This window comes from Euprymna scolopes, chromosome 12 (assembly GCF_053919585.1).
Source record: "Euprymna scolopes isolate OS-2025 chromosome 12, ASM5391958v1, whole genome shotgun sequence".
Classification (NCBI taxonomy): Eukaryota; Metazoa; Mollusca; class Cephalopoda; order Sepiida; family Sepiolidae; genus Euprymna; species Euprymna scolopes.
The window spans coordinates 155,707,866-155,732,563 of NC_136493.1; the positions used below are offsets into that span (position 1 = coordinate 155,707,866).

A 24,698-nucleotide genomic window follows, 5' to 3' on the forward strand; every position below is an offset into this window, starting at 1 on the left:
GAAAGTTGCATCTGTCCATTTTCTGCCTTTCGAGTCACCGCACGCCGAGAGCCGAAATAGCTTATAATTCAATAACTTGAGTGTTATTACTTCTGCCGTCACACCAATAATTTCCTGGGCATGGTTGACACTGTTGTCCAAACTTCCAAACTTCTGTATACGTAACACACCTTCTCTCAACTCCAAACGAACTTCTGCTAATTCAACGTATTTATTCGAAATTCCACTTGAAAATGAACGTGCCCTCTAAAAAATCAACCCTCTTTTATCTCCAATCAGGAACATCTCATTTGCATATCGGGTGGTCACATTGCAGGCATATAAAGAGATAAGGCAGCCATTTTTGTTTCTTTCTTCTTTTCATTTCGTTCCACGACCAACGAGTTGAATTATGCACAGGTGCTAGTTAGGTAAGTCATGCGTTTCCCTACAGAGTAGTACAGCAATTTAATTGATTAGCACGTGTTTAATGAGGTAAACTTTTATGTAAAATATTCTCAAACTTATCAGAAGTTTCTAAACAGGATAGCTATTTTTTTTAAATATCTGAAATTCGAAGAGAGAAACATAGTTTATACAGATATAATTAATATATCAGAATTTGCAAAATAAATTTGTAAATTTACTGATTTTGCAAAGAAATACACTTTCAATTAAAATGTACCTTTACAGTAAAATTTAAGATATTTCTTTTCTTTTTCTTGCAATTAAATTTTCATATATTTGTGACAAAGAAAAAACTCAGTTCTGTACAACAATATCTGCGCTGTAAAAATGTTTTTTTCTTTATTTCAAAGCATTTGATTTAGGTGGTTCTGGCTCCCAATCATTGACTGGCAAAACATGCATAGGTCATTTGTTAGTAACCAACAATATTTTTACAATAAATTTGTGAGTGAGCCTTGGCTTTGTACGGCTAAAATGCCTTCCCTTATCAAATAGAAGTCTGCTATTCTTGAGCCATTGGTGTGAAGCAATCCTCTCTATGGTTCAAGGATGGCACACTTCTCTCCAGTTTATAAAAGCATGGGTGTAGTCAAAGTTTAGTTGTCAGAAAAGGTAGATTCATATATTTTATAATATAATATAATATACAGGGTGACCCCCCCAAAAAACGGGCCCCAACTCTAATTAGGCTCCGTTTCTTAGTGTTTTGTCTGAATGAAATGAAAGTTTGGTCATAACTAGTTTATTATATTCAAAACATCACATCTAAACGCTAGGGTCTTTGGCCTTTATTCTCCGTTCTACAGCATATGTCCTAGATGGCCACCATTTAGCTTTTGTTTTTTTTTGGTCACCCTGTATATATAAACACTATTTCTCCCTCTTTGTTTCATTTTACTTCAGTCCAAGTTCACAGGGGCTCCTTTATTAGATACATAGATATTTGAATATTCCATTATACTTCTTTAACCCTTAAACATTTAGTAAAGAAATTGAGAACATTATTACTCGCTCCTCAGTTGATTATATAAATGTTATAGTATATCGTTCTGGTTGTATCTTGGTCTTACTTGATTCCAGGATAAGAATTCATCTAGTTTAGTGAAGTATTGTGCTGTTACTTGAGGTAACATCACTTATAAAAGATGCACCATTCCTCATAAAAGCCAGTGTGGGATAGTCATACCGAGATCTTATTTGAGCTGTGAACACTGTGATTTTAAATATTTAGTTAGAGTTTAATTGTAAGGAAAAGTATCTTAACCTTGTTTTTCTTGACAAACCCTTGTGCAGAGAGAGCTTAGACACTCGAGGATAATGTCTAGTAGACGTTTAAGTTCTCTTCTCTAGTAGGGATTCAAGTTGTCTCTTTTTAGTGTTTTTTAATTTTCTTATCATTTTGTTTAAGCTGAGGATGAGGGCATCTACCAGATGCCAGACATTCATTTGCTATCTCATACATTCTGACTAAGAGATGTTTTAAAGATTCTAACAACCCTGTAAGTGCAATTGTTTGAATATCTCTTGCATTTAGTTTACCAGGTATATTATCCAGGTTGTTTTTGAAATTTTTTTTTAATGAATTCAGTTACTTCTATAAAGTATAATTACTGGAATGATAGAGATCTTCTGGAGATACCAATTTCTTTTTCTGTCGTTGTATAAGGCTTATATTTTGTTATCTTTTCCATCTCAGCTCTGTTTACCACAGCATCATTGAAAACATTAACTTCTAAAGTAGTTTTTTCTCCTTCTTGTCCCATATTACTCTGTCAGGTTTAATAGCTCCATTTTTTAGGTATGTAAGAATTGCATAGTCATAGTGTATGAGATATTTCTAATAGTTCTTTTGGGTATATGTTCTCAGGATTTGCTACTGCATTCGATATTCAACTTTTTATATATAACCCATGGAGATATTTTCACACTCAATTGTGTGACATCGCATAGTTACTGTCATCCAGCAGAACATTACAGTTCCATATCAGGTGGCTTACGCTCTCTTCATGTGTGTCAGAACTTAAACTTGTCATTGTTGAGAGCACTCATCTTTGTAAAGGTATTGGTCAAGTCATTATCTTGGGCAGCCATTATAACCCTCCCTGATCACAGTGGAGCAATCCTCTTTTTAGCCAGTATTTATCTATACAGCTATGAGTAAATTCATCTAGAAAATACTTGGCACACTATTGCCTAGCCCATTCTTTCAGATTTTTTATAATGGAAGTTCTTGGTGTATGTTTTTGCGACTTTTTGGTGGTATTTTCATAGCAGATTCATTTTGGATTTGACCCCATTTGTAAGAGATTCTTATCCAAAATGTTTGGCCAGTTTGGTGATGAGGTTTTTCTGCTGGCTCTTGTTTAGTGATGCTGGTGTAACATTTTTAGGTTTGGATTTTGGAAGTTCATCAGGAATAGTGACACAATGCTGATAGTGAATTTCTGAGAGACCCATACCCCCTTCTCGTCTGGGTAGGTACAACCATGGCAAACACTGGTTTCTGTATATTATTCTGTACAGTGTAAACATTTTGTGTGTTAGTGTCTAGTCTGTTTATGTCCCTTTTTGGCCAGTCAACAATACCACAACTGTATGTTATCACGAACATAGCTAGTTGGTTAATGGTAGTTGTTTCGTTTTTGTTTGTGAGCAATGTTTTATAAATATTCTTTACACAACATATATATTCACTGCCAATTTTTAATCTTATCTTGCATATTGAATAAAATCTTTCTATCTATGCCAAGGTAGTTCTATCTTTCCTGCTCTTCTACTTCCTTGATATCTTCATCAAGTTGTATGTTTTCAGTTAGAACCTTCTTCTCGGCTCTGAAGGAACACTTGCCACATTTGTCCAAATCCAACTACATCTCAATACCTCTGAATGAGTTATGTATAACCTACAAGAGTTGACTTCAGTCAGTATCTGAGTTGGTATACAGTTTGAGCTCATCCATGGAGAGTAGGTCGTTAATTTTTTATTTGGGTCTTGTAGTGAAACAAAAATGTAGTAGGCAAACCAAACAAAAAAAAATACAACTAAAAACAGACGGAACAAAAACTTGCTTCTCGCAGACACGTGGGTCGTAACAAGCACAATCTACTCGCCAGAATCACCTACACACAATCTGCAGAACGCTGCCTCTCCTTTCCAGTGTCCTGCCTTTATAGCGGCCGGGAACGACGTATTTGCATAACATGAGAGCAGATGTGATTCAACGATAATTACATTGGGTAAACGCTAATAAAAGCCCATGGACGCCATCTTGGAACTCTCTCTTCCGCTCAGCCCAAAACAGACGTATCTGAGGTAAGCTCTCTATTTCTCATTTTGGTTACTGCTAATTCTGCTACATGTAGGTACTCTGGCTTTTATTTAGTAGCTTGCTTAACAGATCTATCACCAGCCAGAAGAGAAAACAAGATAAACTATCTCTTTGAAAGATTCCTCTGCTGATTTTGATGTTAGAGATATGACAATTCCAATAGTGTGGCTTGATGCCATAATTGTTCGACACATTTATATATGTACAGCTATGGTCTTTTTGATTACTAGATGGATTTCATATGAATCAAGTCATCACAGTAGCTACGTGTGGGATGCCTTTTCTTAATCAATCCAAGTCATATTTAGGTTCCTCTGCCACTTTCTATAGTACTCAAGGATGGTCTAATTAATCAACAACTGATCCTTATTGCCCAAACATTTCTTGTTTTTCTAAGTATGCTCCAGAAAAGAAGTGTTAATAGATACTGTCTGCAACTAAGCCAGTGAAAAGCTTGTTGGTAGTAGTGAGCAAGCAAATGGGTCTGTACTTGATACGGCATTGTGTTTCACTCACTTAGGTTATGAATTTATCACCTTTTAATAATTATGCTAGTGTCTTCTCTTCACCCTTAAATAGTCTGTTTAAGCAAGTGCTATAATAGCTATGAAGTGCTTTTAGATGCTTTAGCCAGAAATTAGATTATCTATGCCAGGCTTTTTGTAATTCTGGGACTAATTCGGTTTTTGGTATAATTTGAGGTAATAGCTGGGTAGAAGCATTTAATTGTTAGTTATCTGTTTATCTATCCATCTGTCTATCTAATTATCTATCTATCTAGCAGAGTAAGCAGAGATTGATTTATGGGAAACAATAAGTTGAGCAAGCATGCAGGTACAGAAAGGGTCAAAGGATCATGTTGTGACATGTATCAAACTGGGTGGCTGGTAAGTTGCACCGGAAGTATGCAAATGAGGACTGGACGTGATGTGTCTGGTGTTCCGGTTTGAGCAAGTTTAGTTGAGTTGGGTCCTAGAAGCCAAAGAAGCAGGATAGGCTAAAATGGATCTCTCCAATGGAGGCAGAGTACCCACAAGCCAAAGATCGTTGACCACTCCATTTCTGCTGATGGAGTGCTGGGAGTGAATAAACAGTATAAACACACATCGTCTTGGGTCCATGTCTTGAAGCATTTTCATTACAGCAGGCCCCGGCTTCCCAGGATGGTTGGTGAATCCTCCAGAAGTGGCCAGCAACAGATAGGTAGGTCGTCATGTGTATGCGTATTATGTTTGACACACATGCACCCACAATCACTAGACAAGTAACGGTCCATTAAGTAAATAGACACTAAGGGATCTGAGGATAATAGTCCATTAAATAGACAGTTATATCAATACACAACATATATATATACATACATATATAGCCCATTAGATAACACACTGTTAGATAAGAACACAACATACGTGGGCTTTGGAATGAGAACAATACACAATAATGCCAGCTGTTATATCTGGCTCTGGCATATCTGGTTTGTTTTTGTTTCTTTTAGCAACATCTTGGATCCATTTGGCCTATCTATTATAGGTAACCTCATTTTAAATCAGAGACCTCCAATAATCCAGGAAAGAACGGATGTACACCAACCTAATATCTAAGACAATGACAGAATCCTTAGAAAATAACCTCCAGGCCATAATGGAATGGAGCTGTAAATGAATGGTAACATTTAATACTATTAAGACTAAGCTGCTCTTCTTTAACAATTGCAAGAAACCTTCCTACCTACGGATATCCATGACAACACTTTACCTAAGAATTCTTCCTTCAAACTTCTCAGCTTTACATTCACAGGCAATATGAATTCGAACAAATACATTGAGGACAGTGCGAAGACTGCTGCAAAGAAAGTGGGTTCGTTCTATCGTGCTAGAAGATTACTCATACCTGAAATTATCCTGTACCTCTACAAAACCACCATTCGTCCATGCATGGAGTATTGTTGCCATATCTGGGCTGATGCAACTACCACTAGTCTCTTCATCTTGGATAGGATCCCAAGAAGAGCCTCCAATCTAATAGGCCCTGCTTTGTCAACTTAGGTTCAATCCCTGTCCCATTACCACAATGTTGCATACCTGTGCCTGTTTGACAAGTATGTTAATGGAATGTGCTCTGATAAACTCATTGCACTTATGTCCCTTCGACATACATACCCCTGAGAAGCACACTTAGCAAGTAACTCACACCACTTTACTGTTGATGTCTCTAAGCCAGAAAGCTTTTTAATAGTTTCTTCCCTCAAACAGTTAGACTTTGGAATTCTCCTTCTACTGCCTGCTTCTCTGACTGTACTGATATGCGGAAGTTTAAATGTAATGTAAACCAACATCTTGTTTATCTTCCCTAAGAATGGTCACAAATAGTAGCCTCTTATCCAAGTGGCGATATGCTTTGTTTGGGGTAAACCTGAGTAAAAAAAAAAAAACAGTTCTTGCTTTTTAGGCGACTTTTTTACAATTATTGTGTCTCTTTTTAAGTTTCGGTCAAATAGTCATATATTTTGTTTGAAAAGTTTATTTTCTTTTTTAGCCCTATTTTTTCTCCATGTTTTAAAATCTTTTTGCAAGTGCTGGGATCCTGCCCGATTTCCTCTCACTATGTTTAGTTTTTACAGTTGTGTCCAGTTTCAGCTGCAAAGGAGACAAGACAACGAATAGGAAATAACTCCAACTCATTTGTTCTTTGTAGCAATAACATTTATTTCCTCATTCTCTCTTTACCACTGCGACGTTTCTCACATGATTGTCTTCCCTAGCATCTTTCATGCTTTGCACATGATCATGAACGTTATTCATATATCTCTCTTCATCCTGCATTTACATATCTGCATCTATACTATGCTTCACATGTGAAAAAAAAAATTGCACCCTTCTTTAAGGTAAAATAAAACCTCAAGTGTACAAAAACATGAACAAACGAATCCAAATAAAATTTCCCCTTCATTTTACCCTTTTTCTCTCAGAAATTCTTTTTTTTCCATTAAAATTAATTAAATGAATTCCAAGATATTTCTCTGAATATTTAAAGACAACATTTTACTGCATTGAAAGGGGGAAAATCTCAAATAACTCTTTCAATAGCAAGAATGCATTTTCCAGACCTTTCATAGAATTCATGCTGAAATGGTTCAGCTTCATTGTCCCAAATTAAACTTTTAAATATCATCAATGCATAAAGCCAGGCAAATCAAAGCAATAATAAATTCATGTGCATTTGAATAGTTTTTGATGTTTACTGGTATTTCATCTTTACATTCACCAAATTGAAACAGGATATTGTTATTTTAACAATAAAGTCAATTTATTGCTTCTTGACAGTTTTAATGACAGATATATTATACTGTTTATTGCATAGCTAGATTCATTTATTTTTCCTGTCGTATGAGTTTTTCATGTATTCTTTTCTCATTTTCTTCAATAACCTTCAAATTTCTTCCAACTATCAAATCAGTCATATTAATATTTCTCTTCAAAATTCTTTGACTAAACTAGTAAGTATAACCTCTTCTCTAGTCCTTCGATTTATGTCTCTAACTTGCTTAGCTTCATATAGCAAGATTATTCGAGATAATACTAATCTTATTTTAATCTACGGCCCCTTTTTGTCTCTTAATTGTTAAGCCATTTTTAACAAAATTACTTGAGACAATTATGACCCATTTTGTCTCTTACCTGCTCAGCCCTATATTAGCGAGATTATACAAGACAATTACAATACTTGACCCAAAAGGCTAGAGGCATTATCTGTGCCCCCATCTAAATTGGATAGCAACATTATAAGCAACAATTATTGCATTTTCCTTTTTTTTCACAATCCAGTACTAGCCATGGTACTATGGTTAACCTTTATTATTTATCTTCAGAACTCCTATGAGCACTCTTTTTATTCACTTACAAATTTTATTTCTGTTATTTTCTAAAAATCTTTGTTCATAAACCAACCCATCAAATGTCCAGTCACTAACTTCTGACTGAATTCTGTCAACAACTTTAAGACTTTCCATGAACAAATTCGCCATAATCCACATCATCTATGTCTTACAAAAATAGACTTGTTTAAGAGGGGGTAGATGATACAGCACTGGTTTAACAAGAATTAAAAATTTAGAATCAATGCAACCAGTGTAACATTTTTATAAAGAACTTTAGTAATTGGTAAAATCAAACTATAGACACTTAGTATTTTCAGCCAAGAATTGATCCTTGAACAGCTTTACTACCAAATTATAATAAAAATGTGTTAAAAATGTATAATTCAAACTTTTTACTTAAAACCTAATAAGCTACTGGCTTTGTTAATTGATAACCTATAATATAAAATAACTGAATCATAATGCTAGAACCCCTATCTAACATCAAATATAACATTCTATTAATATAAGGTTTCCACAAAACACTCTTTATGAATTAAAAATATGACTGAAAAAACAGAAAAAGAAATCTGACAGTGAAAGAAAAGAGAAAATATATTACTTACAGCTTGATTTACAATTCTTTTTCAAGTTCCTCTCTATTTGGTCAGTTCTTTCACCTTCCTTTGCGACTGCATAGTTTTGTGCTCCTTTTTCTTATTTCTTTTCCTTAGTTTTTGTATGAAAGGTCTGGTCAATCCCGTGCCAAAAGAATTTTCTGTAACATTGTCCAAGAATAAAAACACATTGTGTCCAGTTTCAGTCACAAAGATCAAGATAATAAATAGAAAATAACTCCAACCTGCTTGTTTTTTGCAGCAACAACATTTATTTTCTCATTGTCTCTTTATTGCTGTGACATCCCTCACATGATCATCTTCTCAAGCATCTTTCAAACCTCACACATAATCGCAAACGTTATCCACATGTGTGTACACGCATGTGTTTAGTTAAATGTGATTTTTGAGAAAAAGAAGATTTACATATTTCACAAGAAAATGGTTTCTCTCCAGTATGTGTTCGATTATGGCAAATTAAAGTTGATCGCTGAGAAAATGATTTTCCACATATATTACAAGAAAATGGTTTCTCTCTAGTGTGTATACGGCGGTGTTTTGTCAAAGTTGATTTCTCAGAAAATGATGATTCACAAATTTCACAGGAAAAAGGTTTCTCCCCAGTGTGTATACGAGTGTGATTAATCAAATTTGATTTGTTAGAGAACGAAGATTTGCATATTTTACAAGAAAATGGCTTTTCACCAGTATGTATTTTATTGTGGCTAATCAAAGAGACTTTATGAGAAAATGAAGTTCCACATATTTCACATGTAAATCGTTTTTCCCCAGTGTGTATAAGATTGTGGCTGACTACACTTGATTTCCGAGAAAAAGAAGTTCCACATATTTCACAAGAAAATGGTTTCTCTCCAGTGTGTATACGCCGGTGTTTTGTCAAAGTTGTTTTGTCAGAAAATGAAGACTCACACAAATCACAAGAAAATGGTTTTTCTCCAGTGTGTATAAGACTGTGTTTATTCAAACTTGATTGTGTTCTAAATGACGATTTACATATTCCACATGAAAATGGTTTCTCGCCAGTGTGTATACGCACATGTCTAGTTAAATTTGATTGGTCGAAAAATGAAGATTTGCATATTTCACAAGAAAAGGGTTTCTCTCCGGTGTGCGTACGATGGTGAGTAATCAATCTTGATTTTTGAGAAAATGAAGATCCACAGATTTCACAGCAAAATGGTTTCTCACCTGTGTGTACACGCATATGAATGTTCAGATTTGATTTTGTAGAAAATAGAGATCCACAAACATCACATGAAAATGTTTTTTCATGATTAGATACACACATGTGTTGGTTAACATTTTGTGACATTTTAAAAAATGGAGACCCACAAAGTTTACAGGTTAACAGTTTCTGTTCTCACAGCGCAATTATATCTGTAAATAAAATAATTAACACAATTTCAGGGAATGTAATATTTCTTTTACTAAATAATAAGTCAAATATATAATGAATATTTGTTTTATGAGAACGTAAAAATTTATTTTATGATCAACAATCAGTAATGCTTTATATGTAATAATAGGAGCATTACATTCGTTAAAATAATATAATTTTATATCTAAACTTATTAAAAAAAATATCTACACCAGTTTATCTTTAATATGGAAAATATTTACCTGATTTATATTCAATATGATTATGTTAAATGTTGGTCATTAATGAACTCAGTTTCTGCTAGCACAGATAAAACCAATAACATTAATTTAAAAGATAGTAACGATTGAAAATAGTGTCTTGCATATTAATTGATCTTTCAAGATGTCCCCAAAAGAAGAAATTTACAAACTGTAGCTTTCCTAATAATGTTTGCTTTGTGCATGCACATTTAAAAATATGAAAACTTGGTGTGATACTAAAGAAAATGTAGAAAAAATACAGCGAATGTTTACAGAGAGGCCTAATTATATTTTAGAAAAATAATATGGAACAATATTTGCAAAAAATTATAAAAGTTAATGTTCTAATCTATGATAGTATGGATTTTTCTGTCACTATGTAAGCCAGACATTTCTGCTGTCAAGCAGAGAGCATATGCATAGTTTAACTGCTCACAGTGAACACCTGAACTCTTTCACCTTTATATTGCGATTCCCGAAGCAGGACCACAACATTGGCAACATATGAATTCAAAAAAGGACCCACAAGGATCTCCAGTAGATAAATGACTAACTTCTGTTCAACACTCATATTTTTCTACCTTCTTTGAAAAAGTAAAGATTGGCTCCATAATTTTTTTTCAACAAAGAAAAACGACCTCACTTCAAAAAAGTTTATTTTTCAAAACGCTGTGAGTAGAAAAAATCTACAATGCTGTCTATTGTTAAAGAATTAACCTAATTCATTTCTAACTTTTGGTTTGCGCAAGTCATGCAAAGTTTTCAAATTTGAAGTCACACTTTTATTACCCTAGAAGTTTTTTTTTTATCTAAAAGCCTTTATTTTTAGACAGTTCATTGAAAGTGGTTTTAAACACACAAACAAAAAACAAAACAAAAAAAACTAGCTTTTTCTTGCAGGTTGGCCGACTTTCACTTGTGCAAATATTTTAATTTTTCCTCTTTGCAAAAAGCCATTTTCGTTTTACAGTATATATTTGAAAAAAATTTTTATTAGTTACCTAAAAATTTCTCTGCCAAAAGTCTGCATGATTTTCATTTTCTCAATAAATCAATAAGAAAAAAAGTCTATCAACTTTATGAAGGATCAAAACTGTATTCACTCCATTATGAGAATTCAGGACGACAGCATGAATACTCGACTGATTTGGAACAAAATGGGATTTCAATTTGTTTTATTATTCCAAATTCTTCTGGACTCGAAATTCTTTGTATTTTTTTCAAGACAGTTAAAATAAATTCTCAATTGTCTCTTGTTCTCTGTAGACTTTTTTCAGTAGCGCAGATCAGTGTATTGTTAGTAGGGCTTTAGAACAAGCTCAATTTCACACGGAATCATATGCCTCCCAGATTGGAGCAGTTGCTGTTACTTCTACTACAGGAACTAAAAATGTGCTGATCAATTCTGCCGAGAGGGGCAATGTATTTCTAAAAATTCTGTTCCAACTGATTCTCGAATGGAGTGTGACTCTGTACAGTTCTCTGCTGCCCTTCCTGTTCGTGGCAAGTGCTACAACTGTGGAGGGCGACATCACCTTAAGGATGACCACCGCTTTTGCCCTACCTGCGATAAGGTATGTCAAAACTGTGGTAAACTCGGGCATTTTTCTAAAGTTTGCCATTCTACTCTAACGACACATTCACGTTCTTCGGCTATCATAGAGGCCCGCACTAAAGGTAGTGATAGTTGCCCTCCTATCACCGAAACTATGGAGTTAAAAGGAAAAAGGTTAACTGCCCTTATAGACACCGGCAGTTCTGATAATTTTATTAGTGCCCGCATGGTCAAAAGAATGAGACTGCCCACTTTAAAACAGAACGCCGTAATTTCTATGGCATCATCCACCATTTCCTTTAAATTGCACCGAGAACATTTTCTTCAATGGTTGCGAATATAAAGGGATTGACCTTACTGTGCTTCCTGACTCCTGTATGGACACTATACACGGGGTGCAGTTTTTGAAACTACACCGGGGCGTTACTATTTCTTTTGGTGGATCTCAAGATGCCTTAAAAATCTGCGCACTAACCAAGATCAGTTGTGCCCCTGTAAAATTGTTCCGAAACCTGACCCCTGATTGCAGACCCATTGCTACAAAATCTCGAAACTACCGTGCGGAGGATGCCTGATTTATTGAAAAGGAAATTCCTCAACTGCTTAAAGATGATATTATTGAAACCAGCTATTCACTGTGGTATGCTCAAATTGTTGTAACTTCGTCGCCTAATAGAAAGAAACGACTGGTGGTTGATTTTTCCCAAACTATTAACCGTTTCACCCTACTTGACGCATACCCTTTGCCTCAGATTGAGGATCGCATAAATCAAATTGCCTAGTATCATATTTTTAGTATGATTGATTTGTCTAAGGCTTACTACCAAATTGAAATTTGTCCTGAAGACCGGCCCTACACAGCTTTTCAAGCTGGAAATCGTTTGTATCAATTCAAACGAATACCCATGGGTGTCACTAATGGGGTTTCTGCCTTTCAACAATTTATGAAAATAAGTTATGCAGAACTTTTTCTTATATTGATATTACCATTTGCGGTAAAACTCAAGAGGAGCATGATGCTAACTTGGAACGTTTCTTAAAGGCTGCCTCAACATACAACCTCGAAATAAACCGAGTAAAATCAAAGTTTTCACTTTGCTCTATCAATTTGCTTGATACCAAATCTGTGACGGAATTATCCAACCTGATCCTGAACATTTGAAACCCTTTTTGCAAATGCCTCCTCCTTCAGATTCAAATTCATTAAAAAGGTGCCTTGGTATGTTTTCTTACTATGCGAAATGGATACCTAAGTATTCGCACAAAATTTGTCCCCTGGTTGAAAATAAACAATTTCCTATGCCGCCTATAGTTGTGAATTCTTTCGAGAAACTTAAGAAAGATGTTGCCAAATCATCTGTAAAGATTATCGACAATGAACTACCAATTACTATCGAAACAGATGCTTCAGAAAAGGCTATCGGAGACACCCTCTTACAGGCTGATAGGTCTGTAGTGTTCTGTTCCCGCTCACTAAACCCATCGGAAACACATGTTGCAACATTTTGGACTTATAATGGGGTATGATCCCACACAGTCGGACGATTCTATTTATAAACGATGCTGCTAAGAACTGACGAATCAAATTAATTCACGTTCTGCTATCAACCAATCAGAAACCAGAATTGCTTCATAAATATTAAACCTTTTCTGGAGCAATTCCACATGTTCTTTTCCCGGGTTTCGACACGGTAAGAATATTTTGTTCTGTGGAACTGTCTACTACAAACAAGTCACCTCCCAGGACTTGTGTGTAACAGCGAACCATCTGAAACTGTTCTGAAACTCAAAATTGCTTACACTTCTAGAGGTTATGGGCCCAGTGTGCGTCTTTATTTCGATGGATCCGAATCAAAATTCGAATTGTGGCAAGTTAAATTTCTAGGATATCTATGAATCCAAAAGCTACACAAATGACTACAAACACAACCTGAAAACAGAAACGACCCCGACTTCATTGAAAAGAACGCAACTGTCTTTGCGGAATTAATACAGTGTTTAGATGACCAGAATTCTATCACTGGTAATGAGAGAAGCCCTGGACGACGGCTGCAAAGCATTAAACATATTGAGAGAGCATTATTTATCGAAAGGAAAACCCAAAATTATTTCTTTATACACTGAACTGACCTCTCTAAAACGAATGGAAGCCGAAACTATTACTGATTATATGATAAGAGCCAAGACAACTGCAAATTCTTTAAAAATGTCTGGTGAAGTTATAAGTGACAGTTCGTTAATTTCCATGGTCCTTAAGGGATTACCGAATGATTTCAAGCCATTTACCACCATGATAACCCAGAAAGAAAAACCCATGACTTTTAGCCAATTCAAGGTAGCACTCAGAAGTTACGAAGAAACTGAAAAAATGATCACAAAAAAAACGAATCCACAAATATCATGAAATTTAAAAATACACACATAAAAACACCAAAATCGAATTATACCCATGCCAGGAATAAAAAACGCAACTTTGCCAAAAGCAAGTTTTTTCCTAAGAAAAGTACAAAAATTATTTGCTATAATTGTGGACGACCTAATCACAAGAGTTTCCAATGTAGATACAGGACTCAAAATGGCGACTACATTAAAACAGTAGAGAGCTCTGTTAGCGAACATACATTTTTATTTTCGTGTACATTTGATGCTTCAACAAACAATAATAATTTTCTTGTCGATTGTGGGCCCACGGCACATGTGGTTATAAAGAAATCTGATTTTATCAATTTTGATCCCAACTTTAAGCCACAAAATCATTTTGTAGAACTAGCTGACGGGAGTCAAGTCAATGATATCATTTTGAAAAGAGGCAATGCGAAAATCTCGCTAAAGAACAATAAAGGTGAACTGTGTTTCTGTATTCTAGAAAACGCTCTTCTAATCCCAAAATTTAAGCAAAATATATTTTCTGTACAAGCTGCCACAAAACAAGGTGCAAATATAAACTTTAGCCCAAATAAATCAAAACTGGTATACCCGAATAGAACTGTATTCGACATTAAAGAAAATGGAAGACTATATTATTTAAATAGCGTAGTCCCATCAAAAACCGCCTGCCATGATCTACTGACATGGCATAAAATTCTTGGACACTGCAATATTCCTGATATCAAAATGTTGCTGACTGTAGTTGATGGAATGCAAATACAAACATAAAAACCTTCAACTACGACGTCTGTACGCAAGGGAAAATGACAAACTATCAAAACAAGATACCAGACAAAAAAGGCCAAAAAAAAAAATCCTATCAATGGTGCATTGTGACTTGAACGGTCCCGTAAAACCAATGGCCAGAGAACATTATAGATATGTGTCGAATTTCGTAGATGACCATTCAGGTTTAATAATGGTTTACTTTTTAAAGAACAAATCTAATACCCTGCTAGCAACAAAGAAATATCTAGCCGACATGGCCCCCTACGGTGAAATCAAGTGTATTCACTCTGACAACGGTACGGAATTCATCAATAAAGACTTTGAACTTTTACTAATTAACCATCATATCAGGCATGAAACATCAGCTCCTAGATCGCCACACCAAAACGGGACTGCTGAACGTGCGTGGCGGACACTTTTTGAAATGGCAAGATGCCTACTCATTGAATCAAAACTCCCTACAAACCTCTGGACATATGCACTTGTGGCGGCAGCTTATATACGCAACAGGTGCTTTAACAAAACACTCTCTAAAACTCCATATGAATCTTTCTGCGGTAAAAAAACAAATTTAAGCAGAATGCATATATTTGGTTCAACTTGCTTCGCATATATAGAAAAAGAGTAAACTGAATATTAAAGCCGACAGAGGTATATTTCTTGGATACGATAAAAACAGTCCAGCCAATTTAATATTTTTTCCCGAAAAATATAAAATAAAAAGAATCCGGTGTGTAAAATTCACAGACACGTTTAATTTTATAGACGAAAACCCGTCATATGAAGAGGATGAAATTATATTACCTCAAATAATTAGAACCAACGAAAACAATAAAAATGACGGAGACGAGAGTGTCCATGATGATGATGATGATGATGATGATAAAGGCGAAAGATATCCCAAAAGAAATAGAAGACGACCCGATTTTTTTGTGGTCGATTATCAAATCGACTATTGCTATTCAATGGAAAATGCGCCAAATTTATAATGGTGTGGTGAAAAAAAAAGTCCTCCTCTGTCCAACAATGATAAGGTTCCTGGCATGGTAATCAATAAGGCTGACCTGCTTGCCCAGTTGTTCACGTCAAACTCTACCTTAGACCAGCAAACCACCCTCTCTGAAATATCCCTTTGAGGACAGAATCCACACTTGTAAATCTGAAAATCTCCCCCTCTCAAGTCTATAAAATCATTAAAAAAAACCCAGACACCTCTAAGGCAGGTGGATCTCATCTTATCTCTGCTATACTAATTAAAAACGCTTCAACATGTCTTGATGATACTTTATTTCTCTGATAGCTGAAAATTTGCCTCGCTGGTAGTCATATTCAATAATTCTGTTGAAAGAATAGACCAGCTCAACTGTTGCTCCATCAGTTTCTGACTCCATTTGCTAAAATCTTGGAGTCATCAATCAAGTGCTAGCATACCACCTTGTAAATGCTAGCAGTATGGATTTAGGCAAGCCTGTTCTACTGCAAATATTCTAACAGTTATCTCTGAATGTATGTATCATGCACTTGATAAGGAAGGTGAAGTTGCATGGTAGCCTTTGATATATCAAAAGCTTTTATCTGGCATAAAAGGTTTCTCATGTACATTAAATCAGATGGTACTTCTGGACGAATACTTAACATTATTTGATCCTTCCTAGCCAAGAAAAAAAATCGAGGTTGTCCTTCATAGTTGTAAATAAAAACAATATATTAATGCAGGTGTGCCCCAGGGTTCAATTCTTGGACTTGAATTCGTTTTGCAACTATGGCAGTCGATTAACACACATGTCAAACTTCTAATCACACTGATGCAGTTGATACACACTGTCCTCGATCTTCTGAACATACTCCTTTTATTGTCCAAGCGTTCGTCATCAGCCAATCGGCGGACAGAAAGACAGTCACGTGAGGGGTGACGTCATCGCTCAATAATCTTACAAAAACCACAGCTGCCATTTTTAATTTCTGCCCTCCCTGTGATCCTCCCAGCAGGAAAGACAACACGTGCAGACACGTGGTCGCTTTCTTCCTTCATTCTGTTCGACTTTACACCCCCCCCTCCTGGTCTCAAGATCACACATGCGGCATTGCGGCCACGGTCGTTTGTTACGAGCACTCCTACGGAGGGGGATTAGCTTGACTTCTTCATCTTCATCAGGGCTACTTAGGTCAGTGTCCACAGTCCTACTATCCGGCTGCGCTCCATCTTCATCCGAGCTCTCAGAAGGGATAACAGACCTGTCGCCATTAACGTTGCCAGCAGTCCTTCGATCAAGCTGGGCTCCATCGTCATTGGGGCTCTCAAAAGTGGCGCTGGAACTATCGCCATCTGTGCTGAGGTTCTCAGCCATGTCATCACGGCAATGGGGCATAGGTCGGATCCACATTTCATCATTGGATGATTCATCACTTTCGCTGTTCGCCATTTGGTTTGTATAAAGGGCGGGCCGGACATCCCTCACATGCTGTGGTGTACCATCAACCAGCACAGCCTGCTCACTAATTATGCCGGTGATCCATCTTCTTCTGAAACTGGTCGTACATCGGTTATTGGGAGGCCTTACCCAGACGGTTCCCCTAACTTGTACTGTCCTTGCGTCTTCTTCTGATTAGGCAGGCAGGTGTCAATGCCCTTAACATGCACTCGATAGCAATGTATCGCATTAGCAGGTGCACTTTCAGCAGTCGTGTCATCCTTTGGTGTTGTATTGTACCTATATACTGCCTCTGCAATCGTACATTGCTTCCTTGCTGCTATCCTCTTCACACTTCGGTGGCACTGCTCCGCTATACCGTTGCCACTCGGTACATACGCACACCTGTGTCTAAGCCGGATCCCCCACTCGTCTACGAAACGCCTGAATTCTCCACTGCAAAAGGCTATGTCATTGTCAGTGAGAATCTCTTCAGGTGGCCCCCGCTCGTAAAATATGGACTCTAATTGATGGATGACACTAGCCGAGTCCTGTCTTGTTAATAGTCGCCAGATCACAAACCTCGTTGGTCCGCAATCGATCAGTGTGAGGAAGTGCTGATCACCATAATGGGTTATGTTCATGCCTAGTCGGCTCCAATTCTCGATTGACTGGCATATTTGGCATTCCTTGACCACTGCTTCTACTTTGCTTTTGGACACTGACGGGTTGGTTAAGTGTACGAAATAATATGTCTGTCTCACTCCGGGGTGTCCACTGTCATGGTGCACCTTCTTGATTTTATCCGTCTCCTCAACAGAAGCAGCACATAAAGACCCTGGTTCAGCTTCTTTCTTCATTGCATCGAACCATCTCTGGGGCACACGGGTAAGTCTATCAGCAAGATTGCAGGTTGAAGTGACAAGCACCGCATTCACCGATAGGTCGTACTCTTCCACCAACTTCCTTATTGTCTCCAACCTTCGTCTGATTAGCATTTCAGTAGCCGCCTTGGTGCGCACTCTCGTTTTGCCTGTTAGTGTGTCAACTATCCAGTGGTATATGCACAGCGAATCTGTGCGTATGCACAATTCTTTGACTTTCCACTGGAGTGCCAAGCTTATTCTTTTTATTACCGCATCCAACTCTGCCAGGTTTGTGAGCAGCATCATCCATTGGTCGCAACCAGCAGGCGTCCTCAATCACAGACCCGTTCATCTCCAATAGTGCCCAAATCGTGAGGGAGCTCGCATCCACCCACACATTTAGCCTGTCTTCCCGGACGCACCAATCTCCTTTAGCGGGATCCTCCTGCTTGACTCTTGTGATGGTCTCCTTCACCATGCGCAGTAACAGGTTGTCCACCGTTTCGTCATCCCAGCCTTTGGTAACTGCACTCACCCTCTTCTTCATGATGGCTGTCGTGGCCCGAGTCCAGCCACATACTGGTAAGTGTCCCACCAGTTTTCCACACAGGGAAAATATAGCCCACCTCGTGAGGACATGGGACACTTCAGGAACTGCAGTCCCCCCCCCCACTTCAAGGTCCCTTGCTCCTGTTGAACGCTCAACCCCAAGACATGAGCCCCATCCTCCAAGCGTTCTGGATCCTTACACATCAGTCCAAGTTCGGCTAGCTTGGCCCTCACACGTGATGACGGCACAATGTCTTCATTCACGTATATGTCGTCAAGGTATGCTGATGTCCCCTCTTTTACAGTCTTATCCTGTGACAATACAGCATTGACGATCGTCTTCATTATTTGGGGCGCAACGTTCAGCACAAAGCCCAGTCTTGTGAGGCAATACCTCCTACCGGCAAACACTACCGTCTGAAACGGCCACATTGTCTCACTAACCCGGACCTGCAGATATGCTCTTCTCAGATCCAACAGGGACACATTAGAGCCCAGCTGGCGCCACTCTCGTAGTTTGCTAGCGCACATGTCAGCATCAGCTGTGAAAACATCAACATACGAGTTCAGTTCTCGGTAGTCCATTACTGGCCTGACTTTGGCTTTGTTGTGCTGAGCAACCGCCATTAATGGGATCAAACCCTTAGGAGGTCCAAGTTTCTTGTAGGGGTAGGGAATCAGCCAGCCATCCTCGATCCATTTGCAAAGTTCTTCATACATGGGCCTCATGTGGTCGGGCACATGGTATTCAATTATTCCATTCTGCAGTTTGGCTGGTTCCCGGTTTTCCGACCACTTCTATGAGGCAGTCCAAGCCCTCTTTTGCTCGTCAAATTCAACGCTGAAGTCTGGTTGGTCGATCCTTAGCGCAGCACACACTGGGGCTTTCTCCTGAAAATGTACCGCCCCCGTCGCCATTATATAGACACCACCAAGGGCTCTGATGGCATCATATCCTAGGAGCAGGTCAAAACTCAGGGGTTTTTCAAGCACTACCAGCGCCTCTAGGTTAGCGGAGCTTCCATTTTTCGTCCGAATGTTTACATTGCCCACCCCGCAACATATGCACGTCTCTCCACTGATGGTAATCACTCTGATGTTCTTCTTTCTCCAAGTATAGCAGAGATCTGCAGATACGATAGTGCGGGAGCACCCGGAATCGAGGAGTGCTGAGCACAGTGTTTCGTCGATATATATCGGGATGACCGGCAGCGTCTCATTTAATTTCTGCATGGGGAAGAGGTCAACGCTGACACCTTGTCCCCAGTTCCGTTTTCCGGACACTCTTGAGCTATATGGCCAGTTTCCTTACACCGGTAGCAGCGAACAGCTGTTGGTTGTTGCCGGCAGTTCCTTGCAATGTGGCCCTGTCCATTGCATCTGTAGCATATGATTCCACCACGTGGACCGGGTTCCTGATACGGTTTCTTATCATTCGGTGTGGACTGAACAGCAGCAATTACTGGTTCCCTCATCTCGGAGTAATTCTTCATTATAGTCCTGGCCTGATCTACTAGGTCATTAAGGGGCAACGAATCTGCACTTGAGCTAGCTCATAGTAGTTGCTTTGCTCCTGTCGGGAGTCCTGCTAGGAATTTGCATGCCAAGACCCGCTCAGGCAGTCCATCAAACAACACTGTCAACTTCGTCAGCTCTGCCAAGTACACGTCGACCGTTTCGCCTGGACGTAAGGTCCTTGCCTCAAGTTGCTCCCAAGCAGTGGTGGGGTCAATCGCAAATGCCTTGAACAGCGCCGCCATGATTTTCTCGTAGTCCTGTTTGCCCTCATGGCTGAGCTGTTGATACACCGCAAAGGCACCGCCGGACAAACGCAGAGGAACAACACGTTGAAAGTTTTTTATGCTAGACAAAAGGCAATGTAATTCCACCTTTTCCACCCAGTCAAGTACCGGGGTCGATCCATCAAACTCTGGTATTAATTTGAGGTCAATTTTTTCCCCCATTTCGCCGAAATAGCTTGAATTCGTTTCGCAACTATGGCAGCCGATTAACACACACGTCGAACTTCTAAAGCTTGAATTCGTTTCACAACTACGGCAGTTGATTAACACACGTCGAACTTCTAATCACACTGATGCAGTTGATACACACTGTCCTCGATCTTCTGAACATACTCCTTTTATTGTCCAAGCGTTCGTCATCAGCCAATCGGCGGCCAGAAAAACAGTCACGTGAGGGGTGACGTCATCACTCAATAATCTTACAAAAACCACAGCTGCCATTTTTAATTTCTGCCCTCCCTGTGATCCTCCCAGCAGGTAAGACAACACGTGCAGACACGTGGTCGCTTTCTTCCTTCATTCTGTTCGACTTTACAGGACCTTTATTATTTCTGATATGCATAAACGACATCTTTGATGAAATAGTGTTTGAGACGGGTATATTTGCTGATGAAGGCATGCTTAATAGACATGAGGAGAAAATAAATGTGCACATATCTAAGGCAGTGGCATAACTTTCTTTGCAGTAGCCTTGGCAATGCCCACATTGTATTTGTTTCAATTCAACTGTTGCTTATGAATGTTGCAAAAAAAAAAAAAAAAATTACTCTCCTAAGAGTATTCTATACATCTACAAAACTACCATTCAGCCATATATGTCTCTACCACTAGTTTCTTTTACTAAGACGAGGTTAAAAAAAAAAGTCTCAAATCTAATAGGTTCTGCACTATTAGCCAACCTTCAACTTCTATCACATCAACACAATGTTGTATCCCTCTGATGAAATCATAGCACTTGTGCCACCGTTGGCATACTCCCAATCAACACAATAAACAGCAAAATTACACATCTTCACTGGTACCCAGATGCCAGAAAGTCTTCTACTCTAAAAATGTTTCATTCAGAATGCTAGATTTTGGAATTCCCTCGTTGTTTCTTGATTCCCTGACTACTGATATGCAGAAACTTGAACGTAATGTGAGCAGATAACTCGCTACTTAACTTCCCACAATCCCATTAGACATGATCCCACATAAAAGCCACTTACTACCTAGCGGCCTTGTTTGGGGTAAAAAAAAATAAAAAAGTACAATAAATAAAAATATTTTTTCTTTTTACTTTGAAATGTGTTTTTACAAGTATTTCTTTACAAAAGATAATTCATAAGAAACAATTCCAAGTATTTTTATGTAAAGTAGTTTTTGTGAGAAATACTTGAAAAAAACTTTCATGGTAAAATAAGAAAATATATTTTAATTGCAACATATTGTAAAAAATATTTTTTTAAAATTCAACTAAAGACTACTTTTATGTAAACTATTTTTGAAAATATATTTTTATTATAACATATGAGACGCCTTAGATAAGTTTCCAGACATTTATTGATAGTATACACATGAAACTATAGTCTTCTTTGAAGTAATCTCCTCCTGTTGCGATGTACTTGTTGTACCATTCCAACAACTTCTGGAATGCTGCATGAAGTCCTCTTGTGTAAGTGTGTCAATCTCTTTCATCTCAATTATCTCATAACGACAGCCTCTAAGACTTTCCTTGAGCTTAAGGAATAATTAAAAGTTACAGGGAGTAAGGTTTGGATTAAAAGGAGGGTGAGGAACTGACTTGACGCTCATCTTAGTCAAATAGTCTGTGACAAGGATGGAAGATTCTTGGGACAAACTTTGCACAAATCTTCTGGGTTTTTTTTCAAGTTTAAAACAGAATATTATTGCATATCTTTCTTCTAGAGTGTCCTTACGTCCAGACTGCATTTTTGAAATTCACCAGCTGTGACAATCAAGTTTTAGTAGGGTGTATTCCAATTCCTGCTGTAGCTATTCCTTCGAACCTGAAATCATAAAAATGGGTCAGTCATCTCATAAGATGTATAACAATAACATATTGGATTTTCAAGAGTCTACGATAATTTTAAATGCTTATACAAAAAGGTCTGGAAACTTATTGAAGGCACCTCGTATTATATTTTTTAAAAAAGTATTATAAAAAACAGCATAGTCCATTTGTTTATTTGAAAACTGGTAGACATTAACCAGAAGGGACTTTTCCAGACCGGTTACTGCGAAGAAGCACTGAAGCAGAAAGGTCAGCATAAACTGAAATTAAAAGAATTAAAAACAAACACGCGGAACTAAAAAAAAAAAAAAAATAAATAATAATAATAATAATAGCTTTTTAAACTGTTAATATTTAAAATTAAAATCTGACCCGTTTTAAAATATCAAATTAAAGACAATCCTTTTAAGTTTTTCTGACAAAAACTCTTTCTACTTTTTTTTTTCTTTATATACAAACAAGCAATTTTTTTTTTTTTTTTTTAATCCAGAGAAGTTAAGGATGAAAATAACAATCTCCGTATAAAACGGAAAATAATCGAAATAATATTTGAATAATGAATCTTTTTTTTTTTTTTCTTTTAAATAATTTAAAATAATGAACTAAAAGAAAAAAAAATGCGGTTTTCTTGATAAAGCAAGACACGGCGGGTTTTAAAAGTGCAGAATTAAAATAACTATAATTTTGTTTGTAAAAGAAAAAAAAAAGCTGTGAAAACAATGAGTTGAAAGAATTATTTACAAATTATACTTACATTTTTATAACGTAATTTTGTGGTTAAAGTGTTCTTATAGGAAAAAGAAAAACAAAATTATAATAAATAAACAACAGATTATACGATGACATTTCCTTTTAAGGCTTTGTTAATGCTTTCGTTTTGGTTTCTGTAGTATTTCAGATGTTATGATTATGATAGATGAGATGGCGTGTTAAGAAGGTGTCATGGCGGAGAACTAAATAATCGTTATTACCCACAATGCATTCTATACTTCCGCTAGTTTACTAATGCAATTAGCAGTATTTACTTATTTCACCCTTAACCTTTATAACGATTTATTTAATTAATTAATGTGGCAGCAGATATTTTAAAGTGAAAATACAGATTTAAGCAAATTTAAGCCATGTGTTAAGAAAATAACTATAACATATGACGGTGTCATAGCATGAGTTATGTCGCCTTCGGTCAGCAATCTTTGATAAAGAATATACAAGAGTTGCGTCCCCTATATGGAGTAATCAATAAACGGTGCTTGCTCTATGGCTCCGCACGCTTAAAACGTATCCTGTCTTCGGTGTTTTTTTTTTTGTTTTTTTTTTTTTTTAATAATGTTTAATCCCTAATCCTATAATGATACTAATGTATATCAAAATTAACAATGCATAATGAATAAAAATGCACAAGACAAAATAACATTATAGATGGATCGGCAGACGGTACGTCTCGTAGGGAAAGATCGTCTCAAGGTCCTTTTATTTACAAAAAGAACAGATTTCAAGACTGTCGCGCCCTCTAGTGGTAGTTCATTGAAGTGCAAGGGAGATAATCCGTAGTTCATTGAAGTGCAAGGGAGATAATCCTGTCCAATATATTACATCCCTTCAATCTTACTCTGGATCACGAACATAGTCTTCAAATTTTTTTGGTGGTCTCCGAATACGCCCTGACTTGCGAGAGGGTGGTGATGCCGATTTTTCTACCACTGCTGGAGTCTCTTCAACCTCTTCCATATGCCTGCTCTCAGGTATTAAACTTTTCTCAGGACTGTCGGGTGTGCTGGAAACTTCAGGTGTGCCGAAACTCTCAAGATTCTTTGCAGCATTATCTGCTTGTATCTCAGGCGTAAGTTCCACTGCTACTGGTGATGAGAGTTTCACAAGCTGGTCCACATGCCTCCTTACTAGCCCTCTACCGGTTTCCACTTCAAAATTCACTGCTCCCAACTGTCTGGTAATGGTACCTTCAATCCATCACTGAGTAGATCCATAGTTACGCACAAGCACAGGATCGGCTACTTTAAATTCACGGAGCGGCACCATTACCTTGCTCCCCCTTTCCATTTTATTTTTTACATCCATAGCCTTGTACGTGTCTGGCTTTGCCAAATGAAATGCTGTTCGTAACTGCCATTTGAACATCAGCTCGGCAGGAGAAACCCCAGTTGATGAGTTTGGAGTTATCCTATAAGTGAATAAAAATCGGTTCACCTTGGTTTCAAGTGTTGCCTTGCCGTCTGTATTCATCCTTTTAAGCGCTTCCTTGAAGGTGCGTACACTGAGTTTCGCTAGTCCATTCGAGGAAGGATGGTAAGGAGCTGTGAAAATGTGCCGAATTCCATTAGCATTCATGAATGCTTTGAATTCTTCACTTGTAAAACAGGGACCGTTGTCACTCACAATTAATACCGGTAGTCCATGAGTTGCGAAGATCCCTCTCAATTTTTCAATTGTGGTCATA

The 24,698-nt window shown here is 37.5% G+C and overlaps 1 long non-coding RNA gene across 3 annotated transcripts in view; it reads right to left on the reverse strand.

Annotated features, from left to right (window-relative positions):
• The window catches only part of LOC145291575 (uncharacterized), a 127,789-nt gene extending 104,250 nt beyond the window's left edge, over positions 1–23,539 (reverse strand). For 2 of the 3 annotated variants that reach the window (XR_013869461.1, XR_013869460.1), the window contains exons 1-2: positions 22,998–23,526; positions 8,259–9,647 (exon numbers count right to left, since the gene is read on the reverse strand). This is a non-coding gene — a long non-coding RNA (uncharacterized LOC145291575). Of the gene's footprint in view, positions 1–2,116; positions 9,648–22,997 lie in introns of those variants that run through there. The other variant, XR_013869459.1, reaches the window with a different exon arrangement.
• Between the last annotated feature and the right edge of the window lie 1,159 nt (positions 23,540–24,698).